Here is a 9,561-nt window from a genome sequence, read left to right on the forward strand (position 1 = left end):
GAGATATGTACCTAGACTCAGTATATAAAAACTATTCTGGAAGTAACTTTTTCATTTAATATTTCTTTAGAAGTCCATTATGTGTTAGTCTTGATACCACGGACACACTACAGAATAGCCCAGGCCCTTATGGAGAAAGGGTAACAGATATGATGGGAGACAGATGTTAAACAAATAGTTGGGAATACTTAACTGTAATTCTTATATGTGCATAAAGAATTACAAAGGGCTCTGAGAACTTAACATGAGACATCTTAATCTTGGAGACTGGGAAAGGCCTCCCAAGGTGGTAGTTGGCATTAGAGCTGTGTAGCAGAGAATGTGCAGAAGAACAAGATCTCAGACAGTACAAGGTGTAAGCATATAACTAATTTTAACTGACATAGTTGCTATTTGAAGGAAGAAATCTCTTGAGGAGTCCTCATGTTATCAGAAGATATTACATTGAGAACAGATCACTATTATTCTTCACTGGTCTAATATGCTAGAAAGAGTTCTACACATTTCTGTATATATTTGATAGAAGTAGATTAACTCTACCCAAGTGAATGGAGAATGGTGTTGGTTAAGAAATATCACCCAAAAAGCAGGTATGTTTGGGCAGATGTCTAATTAGCTGGGTATATGATGAAGCACCACGTGTTACAGACCACAGAACCAAACTCAAAGTTGAAAAGCAAATAATCAGTCCCTTTCTCTATAGTCGTTCTACAAAAGGTAATATGGAAATTCTCTTTGAAAAAATATAAATTAGTCAAAGAAAACGAAGCAGTACAGATTGTACAAGCATCCTAAGAAATGGGTTAAGAAGGAATTCATATGACATAGGTGAGAGAGATCAAAGCTTCACTCTGAGGAGTCTTAAGAGCATGGATGGTCTTGAATGTTTACTTAAAGAGTTGCATATTGATCTAAGAGACAGAGTCAAGTTGTGGCCATTTGATGTATTTTTCTCTATTTTACATATATATATGTACACAGGCTCCATGCAGTGAACCTGATGTGGGACTTGATTCCAGGTCTCTAGGATCAAGCCCTGGACTGAAGGCGGTGCTAAACCACTGAGCCACCTGGGCTGCCCAATTTAGATAATATTTAGATAAAAATATCTAAAATATATCTAGTAAAATAATGGGCTATATATTTCTATGTAGAAAAATCATGTAAGACACTATTGAGATAAATTAGAGAAGATATAAATAATTGAAAAGTATAATATGCATTGCAAGATTCAATACCTTACAGATGTCAATTATATTCATATTGACTTACAGATTCAAACAATATTATCCAAAATTACATCAGCCTTCTCTTTTTGGGAGACAGAAATTTACAAAATGATTCTAAAATGTTTATGAAAATACAAAAAGGCAATTTAGAACAGGCAAATCTTGAATAGGAACAAGGTGTGAAGACTTACTACAAAGCGATATCTATCTATATATAGATAGATATAGATATATATCTTTAAAGATTTTGTTTATTCATGAGAGACAGAAAGAGGCAGAAGACACCAGCAGAGGGAGAAGTAGGCTCCATACAGGGAGCCCCATGCAGGACTCGATTCCAGGACCCCAGGATCATGCCCAGAGCCGAAGGCAGACACTTAACCGCTGAGCCACCCAGACGTCCCTACAAGGCTATGTTACATAAGACAGAGGGTTATTGTAAAATAGGCAGGTGAAGAAAATAGATATCTGAAAAACACTACACTACTGGACATTTGATGTGTATGGTAAAGGTGATTTTGTAGTGCAAAGGAGGAAAAGATAGTCTTCTCGACAAATGGTGTCTATTTAAATACCAAAATGAATGTATTTATCTATAGATGGATGACAGATCAATAGATATTTCGATGGATTTTTCCTCCCACTATAAATAAATATTAGTTCTAGGTGAATTGTAGATCTAAATCTAAGAGGTAGAATAATATAGTCTGTGCGTGCTAATAAAGGGCAAAACCTTTGTGGTTTCCAGATGGCAGATTTTTTTCAAGCATCTTTCACTTTCTCTCTTCCTTTCGCGCTCCAGGAGGCACCAGGCAGGAGAGGTGCACCAAGGAGGTACTTCCCTGCTCTCATAAAGTTCCCACCAAACGAACGATAAAGTGGAAAACCCGCAAAGTCAACTTTTTGGACAAATTGGCTTAATTTTTTCCCCTCTCCTAACTAAAATGCCCCAACCGACGAGGGTAGGATTCGAACCCACGCGTGCAGAGCACAATGGATTAGCAGTCCATCGCCTTAACCACTCGGCCACCTCGTCGCGACGCGCCAGGGTTCCTAAGTACTTTATTTCAGAGGTTACACCCGGGAACTCTTGCTGTCCTGGATGGAAGGACAGTCAGGAGTCGGCTCGGAGACGACCAGGAGACGCGGGGCTGGCTGGCTCCGCACAGAGGGGCCACGGAGCGGGGGGGACCTCGCGATGGGGAAGGGGCGGGGCAGCTCTCCCCGGAGTCGCGCCAGGGGCACCCGCGGGGTCCGGGCTGCAGGGCCGCGTGCGCGCAGGCGGTGGGCGTGGCCCCGGCGGCCCCGAACCTGGCGGCGGTCCCCACCTGCGCGGGGAGGAAGCCCTCTGAGCCCGCCGCGGGCAGGGGCTCCCAGAGTCGGGCCGCCAGAGCCCACCCCAGGGCCCCTGGCGAGTCCGGACCCCGAATTCCTGGCGGATGAGACAGCCTGGGCGATTGAAGCACGGGTCCGAGTGAGGCGGTGCTCCCGCTGCGGGCTGGGGTCGCAGAGGTGACCCTGTACCGGGGTGGGGCGGGGCCCCTTTCCCGCGCATCCGCTCGGGGGAACCCTGAGTTCTCAGCAACCCCCCCCCCCCCCCCCCCCCCGCCATATCCGTGCCTCTGGGTGATTTCCTAGGGGACGGGTTCTCAGCTTCTGTCCGATTTTACCAGGCATGTGGTGCTAGGGATGTCAAAAGACTCACTCCTAGCGAGGAAATTATTTGGGGAAGGGGTGAAAAAGGGCTATTTCAACCTTTTTTTTTTTTTTTTTTTAGATTTTTTATTAGTTTCACTGAGTGAATAAAATGCACATAAATGAACATGGGTAGGGCTTAATTCTGACTAATCATAATGAATCATAAATGCCTGGTCAAAGAAGGTCATATTAAAGGTGAGTCTCGCAGAGGAAGTTTTCAAGAGGCGGCTGAGAAAGGGTGTCCGGCGCTGAGGAAGGGGCCTGAGCAAAGGCAGGGAGCTCGCAGGATCTACACAAGTATGGGGAAATCACTGGCTGGAGCACTGATGCACGTGAGTGATCAGGGAGCATCCATAAATCTGAGAAGGAAGGTGGTCATGAAGATTTTTTTTTTTTCCCCTGAAGCCTAAGCAAATCAATCATAGGAGGAACCTATGCAGGGGACATGGGGGAAATCTTGCAGGAATTGATCTCCACTGATTCTTATATTCTTAGTGTGAGGGCACTTTACCTTGGGTTGCACTAATATCTTGAGTGAAGACCACTCTTTGCTTGTGATGAACCATTCTCTCTTCTTCCTTGAAAAAGAACCTTCTATTTTAGTGTTTGCCTTATTGACCTGCGCGGATCTTCATGCTCAGCTTTACCCACTTTCCTCTGCCTCGTTTTCCTCTCTAGTCCAATTCCTGATTTTGTATCAAGAAGGATCTATTTCCCCTCTTTCCAACAAGACCTTTTCCCTCATGGAGTGCTCTTGCCCTTCTTCATTTGAACCTGGATAAATTTTTTATCCATACCTTAGTTCTCACCTTAAAGCTTATTTTTTCATTAATATTTTTTTAACAATAACCATGTTTTAAAATCTTAAACACTTCAAAAACATGTATACATAAAAAAACGATCTTTTTCCTCTTTTCTTCTTCTCCCTTGGGAGAGAAAAAGATTTTTAGACATTTGATTTTTTGTTTGTGTTGTTTTTGTTTTTACCAGCAACATGTCTCCAAATCTCATACTATAGCAGAGATGGCTAGTTGTCCATCAATATTTGTTCCTTTCTTAGAAATGGGCATTTAGAAGGGCTTATAACCACCCAGAGAAAACTACCATGCACAACTTTCTCGATGGCTAAGCATGGCCATGTGACCAATTTCTAAACTAGTGCATTAGAAAGTCACTGTATGTAAAGCTTGCAGGTTATGCCCAAAAGAGGAAAGAAGTACCACCCACTTCTCTCTTCCTACTCTCTCCGCTTGCTGGAAAAGGCAACACCATAAGAAGGAGGGAGCAATGAGGTAGAATACCGGAAGGAAACACCCTGGAGTGAAAGCATCACCCTATACAATTATGTGAGATGTGAGTCCCATCTGCTTCCTTTAAGCTACAGTAGGTTACAAAGACAAAATTATATTATATTTTATATTAAAATTATATTCCAGGGGATCCCTGGGTGGCTCAGCGGTTTGGCACCTGCCTTTGGCCCAGGGTGTGATGATCGAGTCCTGCATTAGTCTCCCTGCATAGAGCCTGCTTCTCCCTCAGCCTGTGTCTCTGCCTCTCTCCATCTCTCTCATGAATAAATAAATAAAATCTTTAAAAAATTATATTCTAAATAATACACATTATTTCTACTTACTGATTTTTTAAATTTACTGTTTTTTTACTGATTATCCATTATACAAAAAGATCCACCTATTTTTCCTGAACATTAGAAGGTTTTTTTTCCAAGTTACCGCAAATAACCATACACGTTTGTCTTAAAAAAGGGGTTAAGACGGAAATCCCTGGGTGGCTCAGAGGTTTAGTGCCTGCCTTCAGTCCAGGGTGTGGTCCTGGAGGCCCAGGATTGAGTCCCACGTTGGGCTCCCTGTGTGTGTCTCTGTGTCTCTCATGAATGAATAAATAAAATCTTTAAAAGGGGGGAGGGGATAGAATTGGATGATTTCTGTAGTTGCTATGCAGTTTTCGTCAGGATGTCTTCACCATAATCATGTACCTTTTCTTTCCCTACCATTGGGGGTGGATATCCTAAGGCTTTTTCTATCTTAATTTGCCTTCTACATTGTAGAGTAGCTTCCTGGAAAAAAAAAAAAAAAGTTCATTGGAAATAAGATTTTTGAGTATTTGGGCATTGGAAAATACCTTTTATGTTTCTCCAACGGTTGATTGAAGGTTGGTTGGGTATGGGAATGCTAGGTTGGGGAATATTTTCTTTCAGGATTCTGAAAGTTCTCCATTGTCTTCTGGCTTTCAGTATTACTTTACGAGAATTAAGAAGTCATTCTAATTACTGATACTTCATTTCTAATTAGCTTTTCTCTCTTTCAGGATAATTTCCCTGTCCCCAGTGTTCCCAAAAGTCTGAAAAGTATGAAAAGTATGCCATCATGTGTTTCTATTTTCATTCATTGTTCTGAGAGCTCTATTACTTCATTAAATTTGGAAAATCATGTATTTCGTTTGAAAAATTAGCTTGACTTTTTTGTTGTTGATTTTCTCACTTACATGTTCTATATTTTCTTTTTTCTTTTTTTCCTGGAACTTCTTTTACCGCAGATTTTACAGCTCCAAGATATTTCCTCTCCTTTTTTCTTTCCTCCCTGCCCCCCCCTTTTTTTTTTACTATTTCCACTCTGCTTATTTTTTAATAGACTTATTTTTTTATTGGAGTAGAATTTGCCAACATATAGCATAACACCCAGTGCTCATCCTGTCAAGTGCCCTACTCAGTGCCCATCACCCAGTCACCCCAACCCCCCGCCCACCTCCCTTTCCACCACCCCTTGTTCGTTTCCCAGAATTAGGTGTCTCTCGTGTTCTGTCACCCTCGCTGATATTTCCTACTCATTTTCTTTCCTTTCCCCTTTTTTCCCTTTCACTGTTTTTTATATTCCCCAAATGAATGAGACCATATAATGTTTGTCCTTCTCCGATTGACTTATTTTACTCAGCATAATACCCTCCAGTTCCATCCACGTTAAAGCAAGTATTGGCTGAGTATTATTTCATATGGCTGAGTAATATTCCATTGTATACATAGACCACATCTTCTTTATCCATTCATCCTTTGATGGACACTGAGGCTCCTTCCAGAGTTTGGCTATTGTGGACATTGCTGCTAGAAACAATGGGGTGCAGGTGTCCCAGTGTTTCACTGCATCTGTATCTTTGGGGTAAATCTCCAGCAGTGCAATTGCTGGGTCATACGGTAGCTCTATCTTTAACTCTTTGAAGAACCTCCACACAGTTTTCCAGAGTGGCTGCACCAGTTCACATTCCCACTAACAGTGTAAGAGGGTTCCCCTTCTCCGCATCCTCTCCAACATTTGTTGTTTCCTGCCTTGTTAATTTTCCCCATTCTCACTGGTGTGAGGTGGTATCTCATTGTGGTTTTGATTTGTATTTCCCTGATGGCAAGTGATGCAGAGCATTTTCTCATGTGCTTGTTGGCCATGTCTATGTCTTCCACTGTGAGATTTCTGTTCATGTCTTTTGCCCATTTCATGATTGGATTGTTTGTTTCTTGGGTGTTGAGTTTAATAAGTTCTTTATAGATCTTGGAAACTAGCCCTTTATCTGATATATCATTTGCAAATATCTTCTCCCTTCTGTAGGTTGTCTTTTAGTTTTGTTGACTGTTTCTTTTGCTGTGCGAAGCTTTTTATCTTGATTAAATCCCAATAATTCATTTTTGCTTTTGTTTCCCTTGCCTTCATAGTTGTATCTTGCAAGAAGTTGCTGTGGCCAAGTTCAAAAAGGGTGTTGCCTGTGGTCTCCTCTAGGATTTTGATGGAATCTTATCTCACATTTAGATCTTTCATCCATTTTGAGTTTATCTTTGTGTATGGTGTAAGAGAATGGTCTAGTTTCATTCTTCTGCATGTGGCTGTCCAATTTTACCAGCACCATCTATTGAAGAGACTGTCTTTCTTCCAGTGGATAGTCTTTCCTGCTATGTCGAATATTAGTTGACCATAGAGTTGAGGGCCCATTTCTGGATTCTCTATTCTGTTCCATTGATCTGTATGTCTGTTTCTGTGCCAGTACCACACTGTCTTGATGATCACAGCTTTGTGGTACAACCTGAAATCCAGCATTGTGATGCCCCCGGCTCTGGTTTTCTTTTTTAATGTTCCCCTGGCTATTCGGGGTCTTTTCTGATTCCACAAAAATCTTAAGATTATTTGTTCCAACTCTCTGAAGAAAGTCCATGGTATTTTGATAGGAATTGCATTAAATGTGTAGGTAGTCCTGGGTAACATTGACATTTTCACAATATTAATTCTTCCAATCCATGAGCATGGAGTATTTTTCCATCTCTTTGTGTCTTCCTCAATTTCTTTCAGAAATGTTCTGTAGTTTTTAGGGTATAGATCCTTTACCTCTTTGGTTAGGTTTATTCCTAGGTATCGAGTGCTTTTGGGTGCAATTGTAAATGGGATAGACTCCTTAATTTCTCTTTCTTCAGTCTCATTATGAGTGGATAGAAATGCCACTGATTTCTGGGCATTGATTTTGTATCCTGCCACACTGCCGAATTGCTGTCTGAGTTCTAGCAATCTTGGGGTGGAGTCTTTTGGGTTTCCAATGTACAGCATCATGTCATCTGCAAAGAGGGAGAGTTTGACTTCTTCTTTTCCAATTTGAATGCCTTTAATGTCTTTTTGTTATCTGATTGCTGAGGCGAGGACTTCTAGTACTATGTTGAATAGCAGTAGTGACAGTGGACATCCCTGTCCTGTTCCTGATCTTAGGGGAAAGGCTCCCAGTGCTTCCCCATTGAGAATGATATTTGCTGTGGGCTTTTCGTAGATGGCTTTTAAGATGTTGAGGAATGTTCCCTCTATCCCTACACTCTGAAGAGTTTTGATCAGAATGGTTGGATTTTGTCAAAAGCTTTCTCTGCATCTATTGAGAGGATCATATGGTTCTTGTTTTTTCTCTTGTTGATATGATCTATCACATTGATTGCTTTACGAGTGTTGAACCAGCCTTGCATCCCAGGGATAAATTCCACTTGGTTATGATGAATAATATTCTTTTTTTTTTTAAGGTTTATTTATTTATTTATTCAGAGAGAGCGAGAGAGAGAGGCAGAGACACAGGCATAGGGAGAAGCAGGCTCCATGCAGGAAGCCTGACGTGGGACTTAGTCCGGGATCTCCAGGATCACACCCCGGGCTTCAGGTGGCGCTAAACCGCGGCGCCACCGGGGCTGCCCTATTCTTAATGTACTGTTGGATCCTATTGGCTAGTACCTTGTTGAGAATTTTTGCATCTGTGTTCATCAGGAATATTGATCTTTAATTCTCCTTTTTGGTGGGGTCTTTGTCTGGTTTTGGAATTAAGGTGATGCTGGCCTCATAGAAGTTTGGAAGTATTCCATCCCTTTCTATCTTTTGGAACAGCTTTAGTAGAATAGGTATTGTTTCTTCTTTAAACGTTTGATAGAATTCCCCTGGGAAGCCATCTGTCTTGGGAGGTTTTTGATGACCGCTTCAATTTCCTCCCTGGTTATCGGCCTGTTCAGTTTTTCTATTTCTTCCTGTTCCAGTTTCGGTAGTTTGTGGCTTTCCAGAAATGCGTCCATTTCTTCTAGATTGCCTAATTTATTCGTGTATAGCTGCTCATAATATGTTTTTAAAATCGTTTGTATTTCCTTGGTATTGGTTGTGATCTCTCATTTTTCATTCGTGATTTTATTAATTAGAGTCCTTTCTCTTTTGTTTTTAATAAGGCTGGCTAATGGTTTATCTATCTTATTAATTCTTTCAAAGAACTAACTCCTGGTTTTGTTGATCAGTTCTACAGTTCTGGTCTCTATTTCATTGGTTTCTGCTCAGATCTTTATTAACTCTCTTCTGCTGGGTGTAGGTTTTATTTGCTGTTCTTTCTCCAGTTCCTTTAGGTACAAGGTCAGCTTGTGTATTTGAGTTTTTCCCAGTTTTTTGAGGGATGCTTATATTGCAATGTATTTCCCTCTCAGGACTGCTTTTGCTATATCCCTAAGATTTTGGGATTTTGGGATAATGGTTGTATCTTCATTCTCATTAGTTTCCATGAATCTTTTAAATTCTTCTCTAATTTCCTGGTTGACCCTTTCATCTTTTAGCAGGATGGTCTTTAAACTCCACGTGTTTGAATTTCTTCCAAACTCCTTCTTGTGATTGAGTTCAAGTTTCAAAGCATTATGGTCTGAAAATATGCAGGGGACACTCCCCATCTTTTTGTATTGGTTAAGACCTGATTTGTGACCCAGTACGTGGTCTATTCTGGAGAAAGTTCCATGTGCACTTGAGAAGAATGTGTATTCAGTTGCATTTGGATGTAAAGTTCTGTAAATATCTGTGAAATCGTATCATTTAAAGTTCTTGTTTCTTTGGAGATGTGCTTAGAAAATATGTCATTTGCAGAAAGCACTGTGTTGAAGTCTCCCAGTATAAGTGTATTATTATCTAAGTATGTCTTAGCTTTGGTTATTTGATTGATATACTTGGCAGCTCCCACATTAGGGGCATAAATATTCATGATTGTTAGGTCCTCTTGTTGGATGGATCCTTTAAGTATGATATAGTGTCCCTCTTCATCTCTTATACAGTCTTTGGGATAAACTTTAATTTATCTGATATAAGGATGG

At 40.9% G+C, this 9,561-nt stretch overlaps 1 non-coding gene across 1 annotated transcript; it reads right to left on the minus strand.

Moving 5' to 3' along the window:
- Window positions 1–2,183: 2,183 nt before the first annotated feature.
- On the minus strand, window positions 2,184–2,265 carry TRNAS-GCU. The gene has a single exon. It is a non-coding gene; the product is annotated as a tRNA-Ser (tRNA).
- Window positions 2,266–9,561: the final 7,296 nt, after the last annotated feature.

This window comes from Vulpes lagopus, chromosome 10, assembly GCF_018345385.1.
Source record: "Vulpes lagopus strain Blue_001 chromosome 10, ASM1834538v1, whole genome shotgun sequence".
NCBI lineage: Eukaryota > Metazoa > Chordata > Mammalia > Carnivora > Canidae > Vulpes > Vulpes lagopus.